Here is an 18,434-nt window from a genome sequence, read left to right on the forward strand (position 1 = left end):
ATATGGAAATTCTAAGACTTTTGTGTGGCCCAATGGCTTGCACAGTAGGCGCTGGATGAGGCGAACTCGGGTTCGATTCTCAGTAGGATCAATTTGCAAAATAACTTTTCAAAATTGGTTCTGGTCTGGGAGTTTTCGGAGGTAGTAGTACCAGGTGATTGTCTGGCCCATATTATTATAATTATATAGCGATTGTCATAACAATGAATGTAGTACATGTATGTTAGTCGGTTTGTATGGTATACATTGCATTATTATTCATCCGATTGCGATAAAACCTTCATGAATTTATGTGTGCACGTTCGTAAAATTTTTCGCAATATCAGATGCCACTATTGGCGTCTCTTGTCATGTGTTTTCTCTCTCATTGTTACGGCTATAGCTATGCTGTGCAGGTTGATAACTTCGCTCATTTTAAGCGCCATAAAATATAAAAATTAGGACAAAGATCTAATCTTTGGTTGTAAAACGTTAATAATACTAAGATTTTCTTTATACTTATTGCTTCCTTTTATAAAAATATCAACGTACGAATAGCGACAGCAAGTAGTAATTATGTACAAAACACAAACAGGCGAGAAGAGGACCACACGTGGGGGTGGCGGATGGATTTAATTTGCTTACGTCCGCCAACCCCCTAGGGCAGACGTGCCAAATTTGTTTTGCGTTTGCTACCAATTGGTTGCAGACACGACAAAATTTTAAAACCGGGGCAAATTCAGCGAAGGCAGACGGGAAATGAAGGCTGAATGCGTCGATCGTTGATCATGTATCCTAATTTTTACATGATTTTATCATTTCAGAAATGTTACTTTGTTTTTAATTTAACTGCCTCTATGGCCAAACGGTTACCAAGCTGGACTGCTACGTAGAGATCCGGGGTTCGATTCCCGGGCCGGGAGAAATATTTGTATGGCCTACATTTATTTCTCTTGTGAGTTCGGGTGTAACGTGCGGTTGTCTGTGTGTGTCCATGGCACCCGCGATGCAGAGTTTCCATAGTGCGGGGCTATGATTGTGAACGTTGTGAATGTTGTAATAATCAAGATTGGTTTTATAGCGGGGGGTATCATAAGTTTTTGTTATTTATACCTTGAACATCATCGGAAGAAATGCATTCGTGTAAATTATTAAATTTGACCAGTCCATTAATGAGCATGTGCAGATCTTCTTCTTATCGTATCGAGGACATACATGCATTATAATATCTTCCAGCAAAAGTCTTTAAAACGGTAAAGCGTGATTTAACGTAATACTTATTTATATGGTTACGAATTTCATTAATTTATGTTGTCTATACGGACTGATAACAATAGATTCCCGTAAATAATATTTGAATATATACCGGCCGGACCTAACCATGTTCAATTTCATTTTTAAGTAGAAAGCTTCCGTGAGACTCAGACATATCAAGTAAACTAACGGATAAGTTACGCCTTTAAGTCTCACACACGCACGTACGCACGTATACGCATCTTTTTATTGATTTTTTGTCTTCCTTAGTTTTTTTCACCCCTGTACACACGTTGTCTTCGATTAAAAACTAGTATTTGTTACCGGATGTCGGAGACCAGGAGACTCATAGCGCAGGTCTAATCTAGTTTGAGCTCCTGTCTCCCATCCTTTTGCTTTTGTCTATGATTATTATAGCTGGACATAAACATACTCCTGAGCACGCTAACTCTCCCGGTCTTGTGTTTCTATATGCGTATTATTTTTTGAAATTAGAGTACATAGGCGACAAATTATTATTCCTATTAAGTAAGTGCTACAAATGATTACCTCAAAAATTAAATTCTAGTTCTGTTTCTATAGATGGTTTTCGTCTCAACAAGTAGTCAACAATAATAATGATGATGAAATAAAATAAAAAGATTAGACTGGAACAAATCAGTAAGTAACTATTGAATTGTGGCTGGGTGGAAAACGGACGTCTATACAACTCTAATATTGAGTTATCGATGTTTGCTTGAACTATCTCGCTATATTGAATATCGAAACCCACACAATTACATTAACCGCCACGAAGAGAATTTACGAGCGAGACGAATTGAATAAAATTACCATAGCAATTATAATATTTTCGCATCCTAGGTGTAATAAGGCCATATCTGCAAAATTATCAACTTTTCAGGAAAGAGGTTTAAAGATTCTACGAATTTCATTATTCGGTGACTTTACTATGCTTAAATAAGTAGCAGTAGGGCTACTTGTGTAAAAGTTCGTCCAGGGAAGTCTGTCACCTTACCTTGTCACCATGTTACACCTATCTGCTTTTTAAAATAAGCACGCTTTTCAAGCTTTCAAGCTTTTACTTATGTTTCAAGTCCCACCATCTTTGTTTCCAAAACAAATTAATTCATCAATGTGAATAATAATTTTATAAATAAAAATAAAACTCATGTTTTGCAAATAAACTTACTCATCTTAAAAGCTTTAGCGGTCTATTCTTGCTTTTCGCCATCAACACAACGTTGCAAGCTTTTTTAACTTAAAAGTCTACGCGCTTAAATGTTTTTCGAAACGATTTTGTAAGCTTCAAACTAAAAAGCGTTTTAAAAAAGCACAGCGTTTTAATGTTTAAAAAAATAAGCAGTTTTTCCATTTCAACTCAAAATTATGTTTGTTTCGTATATTTCGTACTATTTTTATACGTTTATGTGATAAAAGCATTTTTGAAGGCCTCTGTGGCTGAGTGGCTTGCACACCGGTTTTCATAGTGCCGCCATCTCTGAGGTCCCGGGTTCGATCCCCGGCTGGGTCAGTGTAGAAACTAACTTTTTCATACTTCAGGGTAGAAAAGGCGTAAAAGCCATACTTCAAAGTTTGCAAAGGCGAGTGAAAAGCATTTTTATTAACGCTTTCCTTCCATTGTAATTTTTGCTGCTATTTTTATATATATTTTTTTTGCCAAAAAAATGTGTTTTCGTCAAGGAACTTGATAATTTAATTGAATTATCAGAGCTCATTTTTACAAAATTGGCGTTTACGCCTTTTGCCCCCCCAAGTATTGATATTGTCTCGGAGTTTAGGTGTTTGTGGTGCCGTCGTTGTTTCCAATTTTCATAATGATGTTGTCTAATACCTGTATAATATGTACATATAAATATATATATTGACGTATAATCACATGTGGCGTTATGATAACAAGAGTACCTACGTTTTGTTTCAACCAATTATAATTATGTTAAATAACTATAGGGTTCTTTTTGTGTTACCTTGTATCGTTAAGTGAATAAATATTTATAACTTTGAGAGTCAAAGGAACAATTGACGAATACCGAATATAAAAGTGTTTTGTTTTGTGCTTCCAGTCAAAATTTTTGTACGTAACATTGAGGATTGGTACGAGTCATAAATAAATTTAAATAGGTGCTTACGCAAATGTCATAATTTATGTAAGTAAATAATAACGTTTATTGAAGCCGGTCGAATTTTTGCTTCTTTATTTTCATTGTGCAAGCGAGCCCTGCAAGAGCGATGTTGTGTAAAGAAACTTCCTTTTTTAAAGTTTGTCACACCACGGTTTCTCTGATCGTGCTCTTCGGTTAAGTCCGCGTGGTACGAGCGTGAGGAAACTTTCGACAAAGTTTCGACTATTTTCGGGGCGTTACGACATCCCCGCTTTTGCGAAAGCGATTGCGACACGGTCAACACCACGAACATCGAAGGAATTGACATTGTCGATTCTTCATTTTTTTTATATCATGGTATGAGTTAAATACAAATATTGTATAGGGAAGTACCGCCACCTTACCTATTTCTGCCGCTAAGAAGTAATGTGAGCATTACTGCGTTCCGGTTTTGAAGGGTAAGGGGTGCTGGCGAAATTATAGGTACATGGGGCTTGTCCACTTGCGTTTTAAAGCTCTGAGTGGCACTGCAACTGTTATGGACAAGCGTGTCGCTTACCACCAGGCTTAGTCGCCCCGTCACGTGGTATTATAAAAAAACAATGGAAATGAAACTATTGTTCCACAGGTCCCACGCCCTTTACGTGTATGTCCACGTGACCTGGCTGTAAAAGGCCCGAAACGTTGGTTTGTTTGAAAAACAAACACCTATGCGTGATTTAGATTCGACAATATAGTTTAATTTACGAAAGAAAAATTTTAGACATCCAATCGAATGGTTGTTTTAGTTAAATATTTATAGTACATGAAGGACCAAGTGTCTGAAATAAATCATTATTATTATTAAAACGTAAATAAATAAGTAAAAATATTTCGAGTTCTTAGGTTTTCGCGATTGTTACACATAGGAAATGAAACTATTTTTCCGGATTTAAATCGCGTATATTTGTTTTTTCAAACAAACCGACGTTTCGGGCCCTTTACAGGTCCCATGGTCACGTGGACATACACGTAAAGGGCGTGGGTCCTGTGGAACAATAGTTTCATTTCCATTGTTTTTTTTATGATACCACGTGACGGGGCGACCAAGTCTGGTGGTAAGCGACACGCCTGTCCATAACACTCAACCGTGACCATGGGACCTGTAAAGGGCCCGAAACGTCGGTTTGTTTGAAAAAACAAATATACGCGATTTAAATCCGGAAAAATAGTTTCATTTCCTAAGTAAAAATATCTTTTTCTCAGATTTCAAAAACCATGCTTTCGATGGTTTATTAAGACACATCATACTATCTAACTTTTCTTTTCATTCGGCGAAAGTATCTTAGGTAGGTGCTCTCAGCCATCCTCGCCAACCCTTCAACTTCTCCTTGTTAAAATTTAATTAACTCGCGATTTTTGCATTGTTATACTCTACAAATGTAGAGTTTACGATTTTAAACGTTATAGTTATATACTTTAGTACTTTTTATGGTTAAAATAAGTGCGCGTTTGACCTCCATTTCACCTGATAGAAAGTGACGACGAGGTCGACGATATACATTATATGCATGCACAACTAAATGATGCCTATTCTAGTGATGTAAGAAACCTGTGCTTCTAATTCTGCAACTGCGGAAATTCCGCACGCTTTTTCACACCTGTTTCCGCTTTGCGATGGGGCGCGTGGGTCTTAACAGTTTTGTGTTGTGTTAAGAGTGTAATTATTTTCATAATAAACAAACACAAGCCCTGTTCGGAACTATTTCATTGCGATCTTTATATTTAATATTTACACATCCGCTTCCAAATCCGTTTCCGTTTCTACAAATATTTACTTTTAACATCTAGTAAGAGTAAGAGATGGCATTTCAGATAACATTAAAGCAACAGCAATTACTAAATTAGGTTACTTCCATTTTTATTAATATGGAGTTTTGCAAAGTAATACCTGAATCTATAATTTATTTTAACATCTGGTTTCATTTCTGTTGAAGGTTAAATCGTATAAAATAGCTACGCTTGTGTTGAATATTTTTTGAGGCAGTTAATTTTGCCACTCTCCCCCGCATAAAATTAATAAAGTAAATGACATAAGCGCCACTACAGTCGTAAACACCACCACCAAAATTATACCCGACTTTTGTCCGTTCCCACTTGTTTGAGGCGTCCTCATGATTTTTTTATGATACCCAAATGTCGGAACGACCAATTCGTAGGCCTGGTGGTAAGCGACGCGCCTGTCCATAACAGTTGCTGCAGTGCCACTAAGAGCTTTAAAACGCAAAAGAATGAGGGGCACTGCCATTGCGCCCGTCGCCCTGTTGATAAGTCCCATGTGCCTGTAAATTCGCCGGAACGCATTAATTACTGCTAGGCGACAGAACTAAGTAAAGCGGCTAAGAACTAAGTACTTCCCTGAAGTACCAGTAGTAACAGCATAGTAGTAGAACAAAATTGTTATTTTTAAATTTATTTCATGACCTTGGATGCAATTTTTTTTTTATTAATTTATTTCTGGCCATGGAAACAAAGTCCTTCAGCCGAAAACATAAAAATAAGTTTTTCTGTAAATATGGCCGCCACAAAGAGGATAGGCAATTTGAGGCGGCGCGGCGTGCTTGGATTGACTCGGGATTCCTTAGAACGGGCCGATACGGGTATTTTAGTTCGAGATTCGTATAATTTCGCGTTTTAATCTTCGATTAAGGCACAATAGCACTATCCTATTCCACTTTAAACTAGATTTCACAAAATAATTGAAAGTCAAAATAAAAACGACACTTTTCCCTCCAAAAGGTCCAGAGCGAATCTCCCCTTGGATGCAAACTCCTTCTGTGTTGCCACTGCAGTTTTATGTGTCATTCATTTTATTATTGAGATTGTAATGAAAAGATATCTTTATGTCACTTCGTTATAAAAAAGATAACGAGAGCACGAAAATGAAACTCATTAGTCACCAAGGCTGGTTAGGACAAAACATTATCCGAATTGACGATTACTTAATTGACTTCAAATCCACATACCACAAAGTTCAAGGTCCGACCCGATAGTTGTAATCGTTGGCTACTTGTTATGAATGTTGTCTATGTAGATCCAAACCAACTGTTGCTTATTTTATTGTCGACAAACACAACAGACGAACAAAGTTAATAGTGTACAGAATACAAAGGTTTTTTTTCGTAAAATAAAAACAATGAGAATATAATATATTAAAACTAAATTGATTAAAGTCGAGTACGTCAAGCTGGATCGTTCTCATCGTAATAAGAATAGAGTTAAATTTAAATTCAAGTTTCAAGTTTGTGCTCTTGACCCTGCACACGTATCAAGTGCTTATAGTCCTTGTATTTTTTTACCGCTTAAAACATAATACACAACAATATTTCTAGTCGCATTTTAAACTGATTATTAAATGTCGAGATTTTTCTCCACCATGATATTCAATTGTTTTTTTGTGAAACTTACTCCACTAGTTTGTTATAATTATTAATAAAAGATCGAACATTTCGATCCGGCTGGATTCGAACCAAAGTCTTTTAGCAACCTTACGTATTTTTCTATATGCTTGTTACAGATCTTTATTTTGGTTTTTAACGACTTTTTTGCCGTGGCGCCATCTGTGTGAAATCTATTTCATAAAAGTACACTGAAATGAAGCTGTTTTTTATTTAGTTCCGAAAAATTAGTTTAATTTTTTCCATGACCGGACGGTTCCCATGCTGGTCTGCCACACAGAGGTCCGGATTTGATTCCCGGGCCGGGAGAAATATTTGTATGGCCTACATTTATTTCTCTCGAGAGTTTAGTGTAATTTGGGTGTATTTTCTTTCTTTCTTAATTTATGGTTGTCTATGTCCGTGGCATCCGCGATACAGGATTTTCCTAGTGCGGGGCTGTGAGTATGTGCGCTATTATTATTGTCAATAATAGCTATAAAAATAAATATCTCTCTTTCTCTCTTTCAATTGGTATAGAATGGTCGATACCATATTACTTATTCATTTATGTCATGTATCACCACGAGAGTTAACGGAATTAATTGAAAATTTCCGGAAGGATTGGGGCTACAATGAGGTGACAAATGTAATTCAGCGAATCAATTTATTTTTAACCGACTTTAATAAGGAGGAGGTTCTCAATTCGTCCGTATTTTTTGTCACGCGATTACTACCATGTTTGTGAACCCATTTCGATGATTCTTTTTGTATTGGCCACATTGAAATTTGAATAAAATATTCCACCTCTAAGGGTAGCAAATTAGGGAATCCGTTTTATCATTTTCATGTATATGCAAAGATTTCAACAAATCTTGGCATATACATGAAAATGTACAAGCAAAGTTTTGAAAGCGGTTTGTTTAATAAAAAAAAAGTTGTATTTATTATAAAAATACTCCATTAGTTTATTATTGTTGATAGAAAGATCGACGACAAAAAAAAATGTTTTGAACCGTCTGGACACGAACCAGTGCTTGTTGCCTCAACGTGGTTGCTCTTACCAACTGAGCCACGGATCGAGCCAGCAGAACTTACGAATTTATCTATGCGCTTGTTCTTCATATGAATAATAATAAATATATAACGGCGCGTTATTAAAATAGTTGATTGCTGATTATCGAGATTCGAGTACTTACTTACTTAGTTTAGTATGATTTCAGATTAATCTCTACTGCATACGCAATCCCTAGAATACGTGAGCTTACCGATGTTGCTACTGCTAGACTAGTTTACTTTAGTTACTTCCGTAGTATAATGTCCTACGGGATTCTCATGGGGGGTAAAGGATACAAACTATACAAACCATATTTGTATTGCAAACACGAGCGATTCATTCTGTGTACCGTTTAGCATGTCGGATTTCTTTCAGATAAAAGTTTAAGGAGACTGGTATCATGACTGTGGCATCACAGTACATTTACTCAAATGTTTTGTATGCCCGTATAAATATACGTACTTTCGTCAAGAAAGAAGATATCCATAATAAACACTAAGAACTAAGTCCAATTTCATGGTACCACGTTTTCGTTTAACTAAGGCAAACGATTTTTTTATGGGGAACTTATTACCATTTCCTAAGTTTAAAACTTACATTAAAAGTATTTTAATTGAAAATTCGTATTACCAAATTGTAGACTACGTGTTGGATAAAGACGTATGGAAAGACAACGTGAGTTTAGATTCCACACAAATATGATTCAAAATGTATTCTATAGCACTTAAGTTTATTTGAAAAGAGCAATCCCTAGAGTCTCTTGCTCGTTCTTCTCAGAGAGGTCAGCGTAGTGAAGGAGCAGTAGCTTAAAAAATGACGTTTTCAAGTGTAAAAATTTTACATAGGGAGTAAATGATTATCTGACTTTGACTTTGACCCGCTAAATCAATGACTGTGGTTATTATTATTTTAGAGTGGGTAACACCGAATGTAGTTGTGTCAGTTTTTCGGCGAAAAGAAGAAGTTTGACAGGTCACCCGTTGTCATGTGCACTTATAAACCCATTGGCTCTAAATTTCATTAATTTGACGTTATTATTCATCGCCGGATTAACGAATTAATAACAAAGAATGAATAGACCAATTATCAAATAATTCTTGATACAATAAGTGACGAGGGAGTTTCCCTCAACGTTTCCTCTTACGTCTTCCAGATATCCATAATATTAACCTTAGAAATAAGTCCAAACTCATGGTAGCACGATTTCATTTAACCGAGGTAAACTGTTCTTTTGGGAACTGAATACGTTTTTACAATAAGATTCCGCAGTGTATATTAAGATTGTAATTTCCTAAGTTTAAAAACTACATTAAAAATACTTTGATTGAATAGTCATATTACAAACCTGAAGACTATGTGTTAGATAAATACGTATGAAATGACGACATGGCTCCAGATTCCACATAAGTGTATTCCATAGCATTTAAGTTTATTTAAAAAGTGCAATCCCTAGAGTTTCTTGCTCGTTCTTCTCAGGGAAGTCAGCGTACCTAGTGAACGAGCAGTAGCTTAAATGTGACGTTTTCAAGTGTAAATTTATTTTACCTATGGAATAAATGATTCTTTCACTTTGTTTTACTCCGACATATATAAATATTTAGGTACGTGTATTATTATTAATAACAATAATGAAGACTTCAAGCTACTTGAGGTTTCCGGAAGGACAAAGCCCGGACCACATGTGACGTAGCGACAGCACAACGGTATATCCGTCACGATGGCTGCATAGTTTAATAACCATTACGTGTTTAACTCCCGTTTTACTCGTTCCTTCCTTGGAACTTGGTCCGTACGAGCCGTGGAAACATCTGGGTAAATTGTTTATGGCCTTGAATCTAAGAGCCTGTGCTGTAGGCTTCGTCAGGTAGACACAAATATAAACCAGCAACAGGCTTCGTCGCATAAAAATTAATAATACAATTCCCCAGACTTAGTTAGTTAGTTTAGATCCAGAGCGTGGATCTAATCTCCTAAAGCCTCTATCTCTAAGCCGACGACCAAACTCCCTGATGAATTTGATCCAAATTTAGTTAAACTAAAAAATAGCGTCGACTTACCCTTTTACAAATCCCGGAACTTCTCGGAGATGATTATATTTGAATGTTCGTATTATTTATTGAAATTTTAGTACCATGGCGACAAATTATTATTTCCTATTAAACTATTTGCTAAAAAATACTGTCACAAAAAAAATATTGTAGTTGTGTTTCTTAGGTACTTACATTTGTTTACTTAGATATTTAAAACATAAACAATAGATAACCTATATTATGGACTGTTTAGAAAACAAATGAGCATTGCCTGCGTGCGATACGTTCACGTTTCCCGTTTTTTTTTAAATTTTTTTTTTTGGTAATTTTATTTGTTTTTTACTTTTCAGACATTGTGTTTTACTAGCTTAGAATGATAAATACATATAAATGTTTTTTGTACATAAACCAATATCTTCGATTTGTTAGATTTTCGTAACTTTAACTTCTTTTAACTTTTTATCCGGAGATAGAAAACATTTGTCGATAACGATAAAACGTTTAAAAAAGTATAGTATCAACTGTAAAAACAGTATTTAATTCTATTTGACCATTTGGCAAGTTGTTAGTGCTATTAGAATATATAAAACAAAAAAGATACTTATTCATACTAAGGCGACCCAACCTGGTGCTCACGCCACTACACCTCCAGTCTGCTGTATCGCCTACGCGCAGATGACGCACGTTTTACGAACGCGCGTTTCCGGAACCACTGAATTTGTGAACGGGTTTCTAGCTGACTGAATCGCGTTAACACGCGAGTAAAGGTTCTAATTAACCCCGATGTAGTATACATGGGCACAGAGAAGGATACTTAGGTGGTTGGCATATTTAGAGAGTCCTCAAAAGTTGATGAGGGCTGACAAACTCAAACTTAGGTATCACGACCCAATTGAGGACGTACTAAAGAAAGGCCAGGTCAAGAGTACTTTTAACCGACGAGCTTGTATGAAAGATTTCACGACATCGGTGGCCCAATGGTTTGCACAGTTGGCGCTGGATGAAAAGGTTCCGGGTTCTATTCAGTAGCAGTAGAGCGCATGAGTTCGTTAAGGGAAGTACTGCCACCTTACCTATTTCTACCACAAAGCAGTAATGTAAGCATTACTGCGTTCCTATTATGAAGGGTACGGGTGCTAGTGAAGTAACAGGCACAGGAGACTTGTCAACTTATGTCTCAGGGTGGCGGGTGCAGTGGCAGTGCCCCTTCGATCTTTGTGGTTTAAAGCCTGAGTGGTACTGAAACTGTTATGACTAGGCGTGTCGCTTATCACCAGGCCTACGAATTGTTCGTCCTGCCAGAAAAAATCCCGTTAGCACCAATTTGCGAAATGAACTTCTCTAAATTGTATTATTAAAATTTTTTGGGAATTAACTCCACTGGTTTTTATTATGATTAATTATTACAAAGATCGAACACATAGAAAAACTTTTTCGACCCGATGGGACTTGAACCCACGACCATAATGCACCGTAGTTTTGCTCTTACCAACTGAGCTACGGGTCAAGTTATCGAGTTGTCGAAATTTTACTATGACATGACATCTAGTGAGATATTTTGGAATCTTCTTCACCGCAGCTCTCTTCTTCTCTAAGTGGATTCTGCAGCTTGATTTTGATTGCCTCTTCCAATCGGAAACTGCGTCTCTTCGAGGCGCAATGTTGTGATTCACAACTGGCCGATCGGAAACTTTGACATTTCAAATCGGAACAATAGTTGATTTAACTCACAAATTAGAAAGGAATAGTAGGAATCAGGTTCATCTTCTCGCTCGGAAACCCATCTAATTTCGGGACTACCCCATCTGTACGGGTCAATGCACATTATTGTGCAACTGACAATATGCAACGTCGCACCCTACATTGTGCACGTGCAATACGTATAAATTATAATTTTCAGTACAATAAAGTTACTCCGTGGTATCGGTCGAGTATTATTTCTACAGCATCTTTGACATCTCCCTGCATCATCTCGCTGATATCACCTGACATATTACTGTACGAGAAAAGCAGCTCGTACATGTTGGTCCTTCGAGCCGGATATGAACCAGCGACCTATGGATATAATTTTTTTTTTTTTACCACGGAGTAACTTTATTGTACTGAAAATTATAATTTGTACATATTGCACGTGCACAATGTAGGGTACGACGTTGCATATTGTCAGTTGCACTATAATGTACGTTGACCCGTACACCATCGGTTCGATTCAGATTTTAATCAAAATCAGCATGCTGCTCTGGGTGTTCATAGTACAAGGAGTTCCTTAGTTTGAGACCAGTTAATTGGAGTGGTTGTCGGCACATTCTTTATATAAAAGTATGATACGTATGAGTGAGATGAATGTGTGTCAGAAGCGTAGCAAACGGAACACCTTCGGTTTCTGCCTTTACTGATGGAAAAAACAGGCGTGAAGTCATTAACCTACCAATGTGAGTACATATGTATTTACGTACAGTGAACATTAACCCGGTTTCCAGCTAGCAATGAAAAGTTTACAACGATATCAAAGATAAGAAAATAGCATAAAGCGTGGCAAAAAATACTTATCATAAATAGACATAGGGGAAAGGTGTACCAGATGATCCCCTTAAGGGAGAATGGTGGTAGTTTAAAAGATATTCAGCTTAAAGCGTTGAATGATAGAAAATTTGTCTATTTACATGTTGTCTTACTAAAAACGTTTTATTTTTTGATCTTTCATTATTATATTTGAACATTTTTAAAACCCTACTAAAGAATCGTCTTCGATCGTCCGAGATGATCCCCTGGGAATGGGCAAGATGATCCAGGAGATCATCCCCCTATTTAGGAAAATTTCTAAGTATTGATAGAAACAAATGAAAACAACAACTTTTTAGGCTTAACAAAGTCCTTACTTATGTAATGTAGGTATATGAAACAACAGTTACGGAACTTCGAGAACAAATAATCCTAATCAATTAATATCTTACAGGTACCTAAGGGTGGGCGATATTGTTTTTGACATTGACAAAATATCTTGTTTCAATAGCCCATACATCCTCGTCTTCATATCTTTAATGTACCTACTTTACGAGCTGGATTTCCTGTTTAACACATCTGATGAAAACAGTTTTTTTTTCACCTAAATATTTCATTGAACCAACAGACCCTTTATTTTTACCGTCTTTTTAATGGCATAACGCGTACCTACTGCGAACTGTTTACTTGCCAATCTATGTGGCATCCTACTGTTTACGCCTCTAGTTCTTTAGATCATAATCTTCCGACCACCCACCACGATTCGTTTTTCTTTTATAATTACGCGGCCTGGTCTAAAATAAGAAAAAGCATTTATACGCAATACAGAAATCCAGTCCTCTACTATTTTATTCTTATTGCAAGCTATTTAATTGAGAGATTTCAGTACTTAGAAAAAATACAAATTAAAAATAGTACATTAACAATATATACAGCACAAGTTAATCCCCACGGATCATCACACCAAAACCATAATCATGCCCCAATTTACTTATTTTTATTATTTTTTTTAAGCAAAATAACCTGTATATTGTCTACTGTTACCATGCCATTGAAAAAGTAAATAGAGCATTATACAAAGCAACCAACACAAAAATTTTGCCTAAGTTTTTAATCAACTTTACCTTAGATCAAACTCACACAATTTTTGTTCTTTTCCACAAAAATTAACTCGTCACCCACATCGCTATTACGAATTGACTGACGAGAGGGCACATTGAGGCCTACATTTTACTGAAGAAAATATCTAGATGACGTTACTAGTTTCGCTACAATTCATCATCAATAAATACATCAATTTAAAGAAAGGTAAAAACCATAGACGTAATTATTTTAATGGCTTATGGTATAGGAAAAAAAGTAAATGCGCTACTATTAAATGGGCTTTGTTTTATGGTTGTGTAGGTGCCTGCATTAAATACCTTCCATAATCATGAATGGCAGTCGCTAATAGTCACGAAGATTTTTACCTATGCCTTCATTTTAATATCCTATTTTTTTAAGATCGTTTTATTCATTGATCATTTATCTAGGGACTTCTCACGGGTTCCCATATCTAAGCTCTATGTTCCATCATTTAATTATATTTTGTACTTATTGGTAGATAATACACAAAGAGTAAGTAATACCTCTCTCTGAAATACCGGAATATTCAAAAGTGTAAGGCAAATAATCAAAACAATGTAGAGTTCGAGTTCTTTATTTTTTATTTTATTTACAAAAACAAATACACGTTTAACGAACTCGGTTCCCCAACAGTTTACAATGTGGGCGCTGGATGAGGAGGTTCCGGGTTCGGTTCTCGGTGGGACCAATTGAGTAAGTGGGTAGTACCTTTTCCAAAATAAAGTTAAAGTTGGCATAGCGTCTGCCACGTTTGCTAGGAGACGTCGTTTCGAATCCGGCCGGATCGAAGGAAGTTTTTCTAAGTGTTCGTATTAATAATAAATCTTTGTATTAATAATTACAACAGACTAGTGGAGTAATTTCACAAAAAATACTTGAATATCAATTAATATATATAATAAATTAAATAATAAACTTTATTCACTACTGTGGCGACGTATTTACTAAATCAAATGAAACTAACACCATATTATATTAAACCACTTAAAAATAACAAAAATAATGGAAGCAACTTACAACTCGACATAGAACTAATTGAATTAGATAGTTTTGGAAGTCATGGCAGTGGAAAAACGCTGGCTTCTTTAAACAGGAGCTACAGCTCTCTAACAATAAGTTTATCCTTCAGAACCAATGACGAGTATGTTTATTATATTCGCACGAACACAAAACAGGCTGCCTTAACCTACTTTTTGTCCAAGACGAAATATAGAACGAAATATTACAAGGTAAGAAATGTGTTTGTTTATGCACATTTCTATCTCCCAAATGAATGATTTAAAATAACGGTTTTCGTTAATAATTTTGAAGTGTACCAGAGATAGCTGTTGTATTAGTGTTATATTGTTTCAATCTGCCCGTGAGCGAAGATGTAGATAAAGCCCATCGAGTATGTAACCAGAAATAGAGACGAGCCAAATAATTACGGTGATAACTGCGCGCCGATTGGCGAGCCCGAATTTGAAATAATTGACAGGTGTCGTCAACTGTTAAACTTCAAATCGACCAGTTTAACTTGAGCTTTGCTATAATGGATGAAAATTGAAAAATTACATATTAAATTACCGGTGAAATGTGATTCAGTTTGTTTTCTAATTAGATGTTTTGCTGTTTTCCCACACCACCGAATGGAACATTTGTTAGAGATATGATCTTTGTTACAATAAATACAGAATATTTTTGGAACATACGGAGACGTACGCACAGGTCAGTTGTTGGCGCTGTACTATTTCGGCTTTCTAATTTGTGATTTCAGCGCAAACGAGAGTTGATATTTAAAAATGATATCAGGCCCATTTGCCTGATGACTTGCCAGGGATGGATGTCCCTTATTTCGTCTCTATTTCTGGTTATGTACTCGATGATAAAGGCTGAGGGGATTATAGTGTGTTGTAAAACACTTTTTTTACAATAAAATACACGCACTAGTTTTTAATATCTTTTTATTTCTCTTACCAATTTTACATGACGTTCGAAGAAGCTATCTTCCAAAAAGTGACTGTCATATTGTTATTATCAAAAATCGGGTACAGCCCAGTTTGCAATTTTATTTTCTCGTAGAATATTTGTTTAAATATTTAAAAATTGCAGATTTTACCGTTATCTATCATTATTAGGGTGGCTTCAGGCGGCGCCTCATCACTGCGACCATTAATTGATGTATTGTGATCACCACTAATTACAGTTCGGAGCCAAGGCCAAAAACATTAAAGAACTGAAGGAACTGGAGGACTTTCCTGACTCCGACAGTTTTTATGTCCTTTTGTTGTGGCCTGTGCCTTGTCAGTATGGAACTCGTACAAGAGTTTCATCCGCCTCGTGGCAGAATCTACACTCTCTATTTTCTCTCTGCCCAATATTTGACATGTGGTTGTTCAAGCCACAATGCCCTGTTAAGGCTCTAAGTCAGCATTCTGCCATTTCTGTCCAGGGACAGAGCTTCCCTACCGTGTTTGGCACTGTATTCAGCTATCAGGGTTTTGAATACCCTTAGTCTGCAGCCACAAGTCTCTAAAAACGTGTATGCTCTCAGCAGAGTGAGCTTTGCCAGGTTGTGTGCTATCATGACCAATGAAGGCCTCTCTAGTACTAGCCTTTGCCAATTTTGCGCTGCCTCATTATCCTCGATGTCAGAGTGACCTGGAACCCAGCGCAGGACCACAATCCTTCTCCTTCTTCTTTCTTTGAGTTCTCTACAATGCTCGATGTTTAAACTGTGGCTTCACTATCTGAGTTAAAGTAAAAATATTGTAATGATAAACGTATTGAAATGTATATTTACAAAGAGCAACCCCTAGAGTTTCTTGCTCATTCTTTTCAGGGAAATCTACCTTATGAAGGAGCAGTAGAGTTTGATAAATATACTTGTCTATTATTGCTCGTTAAGTCTCTAACTATTTTTATTCATATGGTTTAGGGGCCGTTGCTTCTCATTCAGTATTTTATAATCAGCTACTAACAAGTGATTTATAATTATTAACTGCCTCTGTGGCCGAACGATTACCATGCCGGACTGCCACGCAGAGGCCCCAAGTTCGATTCCCGGGCCGGGAGAAATATTTGTATGGCCTACAATTATTTCTCTCGTGAGTTTGGGTGTAATTTGTGGTTGTCTATGTGTGTGTCCATGGCACCCGCGACACAGGGTTTCCCTATGGGGCTATGTTGAGTGTGTGCGTTATTTATTTATTTATAATTTTGCAAGTTCTTTGCGGTTCATGTTTTTTCTTAAAAGAAAGCGCAATATGTTGTGCGGCGACTGTTGCCACTTGCCACCTACGTATAAACCCGTCAAAGGGATTGCAGTAGATCGGTTAGATAGAGAATTACTTTAAATTGTTTTGTATTGTAATGTAACGACAAAAGAAACTGAGGTACTGAAAATGTTGAAGAGCATATGGCGCTCTATACACTGGCCTTCCACGATCATAAATGAACACGTCGATACCTCCAATAAGCACTACGCCAACTTAATTTTCGTATTTTGTTCTTTTTTCCAATTTTCTTTTTTGTTTCTTTATTTTTTTTTCACAAAATTTGGGGAGCACAATATTAGTAAATGAATGCGGCTTTTTACAAAAATAACAGAAAATGACCAAAAAATAAAGATGGCGTATTCATTGGAGGTTTCGATACGTTATTATAATTTATTTTCAATGTAGGTATTCCTTACGAGCTGTAGTACCTCGCAACCGTTCTTAAAGCACAGTTGCGCATGCGACGCGGATATGACGGGGTCAATGGTTCTCCTTGCCGTGGTGTTCACCTCTACCGACCTCATTTGTTCTGCATATGATTAAAAAAAGAAAATAGCGTTTCGTTATATTTGTCCACGTCGTGCCCCATCCAAAGTAATGGCAGGTAAACCGACCATGTGCTAATAATGGTCATTAGTAAGGAGATAATTAAAATAAACGGCCGCGCTTGTGTTATTGTGTACATATATTGACCTTGAGAGTACGCACGTAGGTATTTAGCCGAACCTAACTAAACTTGACACGTTAAATAAATCCGTAGTTTTTTTATTTTATTTTTTTAACCTAACCTAACTTCTCGTTTAAATAAATCCGTATAGAGTTTTCTTTATTTTCGATTTTTCTTCATAACCTAATCTAACCAAACTTGGCTCCGTAAATGAATCCGTATAGTTTTTTATTTTGGATTTTTTTGTGCGAGCTACTCGACCACGGAGGTTGTTACAATCGGTTCACAAATGTCGCATAATCTATAAAAAAATACTGTCGCATTGAGAATTTCCTTCTTTTTTGAATTCGGTTAAAAGGTATCAAATGGACTACATTAGGATTTCCTTGGTGAACGAAGACTAAAGAGGTCCATGACTCTTATAAGTAATCGAATACAGGTTGAACAATTTATAAGTGAGTGAGGTTAACGACTTGCGATTGTCCTCCAAGACCTTTGTTTGGTTTATTTTTATATTAATATATTATGGTTTTCCGTGTTTTGAGATTGAAGCATTGGCGAGTTGCTGCGTGAAATTTATTATTTTTAACCAACTTCAAAAAACGGAGGAGGTTATACGTTCGGCTGTATGTACGTTTTATGCTTTGAATAATAACGCATAGAATGATAGTTTCATATCAAACGTACTGTCACAAGTGAGGCAAAAATCAAATTCATGTAGGTTAGTTTTAGTAGCAGGTTAATTTTCGGTTTTAGTGAATATTTATATAAAAATACAAGTTGAAACGCGTTACTTCCTTGTGGAATGTGATGTTAGTATCTATTTTATGTTTGCCTGACGTATTTTTACACTCATTTACCGCACGTTTCGTCATTTTTAGCTAAAATTCTTGAGCTGTTCGCGGTGCAAGTTGACCTTGAGCACTGAAGGCCCGCCCGCTCGTGTAGGCCCATTGGGCGCGCTTCAATTTGCCTCACTTAGCGTGTGCGGACTAGGTTTCTATGCGTTATTATTCTAAGGTTTTAT

The 18,434-nt window shown here is 36.5% G+C and overlaps 1 protein-coding gene across 1 annotated transcript in view; it reads left to right on the forward strand.

Annotated features, from left to right (window-relative positions):
- Positions 1-18,434, forward strand: part of LOC113231999 — a 99,085-nt gene that overhangs the window by 18,382 nt on the left and 62,269 nt on the right. The gene's annotated exons all lie outside the window — the stretch shown is intronic.

This window comes from Hyposmocoma kahamanoa, unplaced genomic scaffold, assembly GCF_003589595.1.
Source record: "Hyposmocoma kahamanoa isolate Upper Pololo Valley unplaced genomic scaffold, ASM358959v1 66, whole genome shotgun sequence".
Classification (NCBI taxonomy): domain Eukaryota; kingdom Metazoa; phylum Arthropoda; class Insecta; order Lepidoptera; family Cosmopterigidae; genus Hyposmocoma; species Hyposmocoma kahamanoa.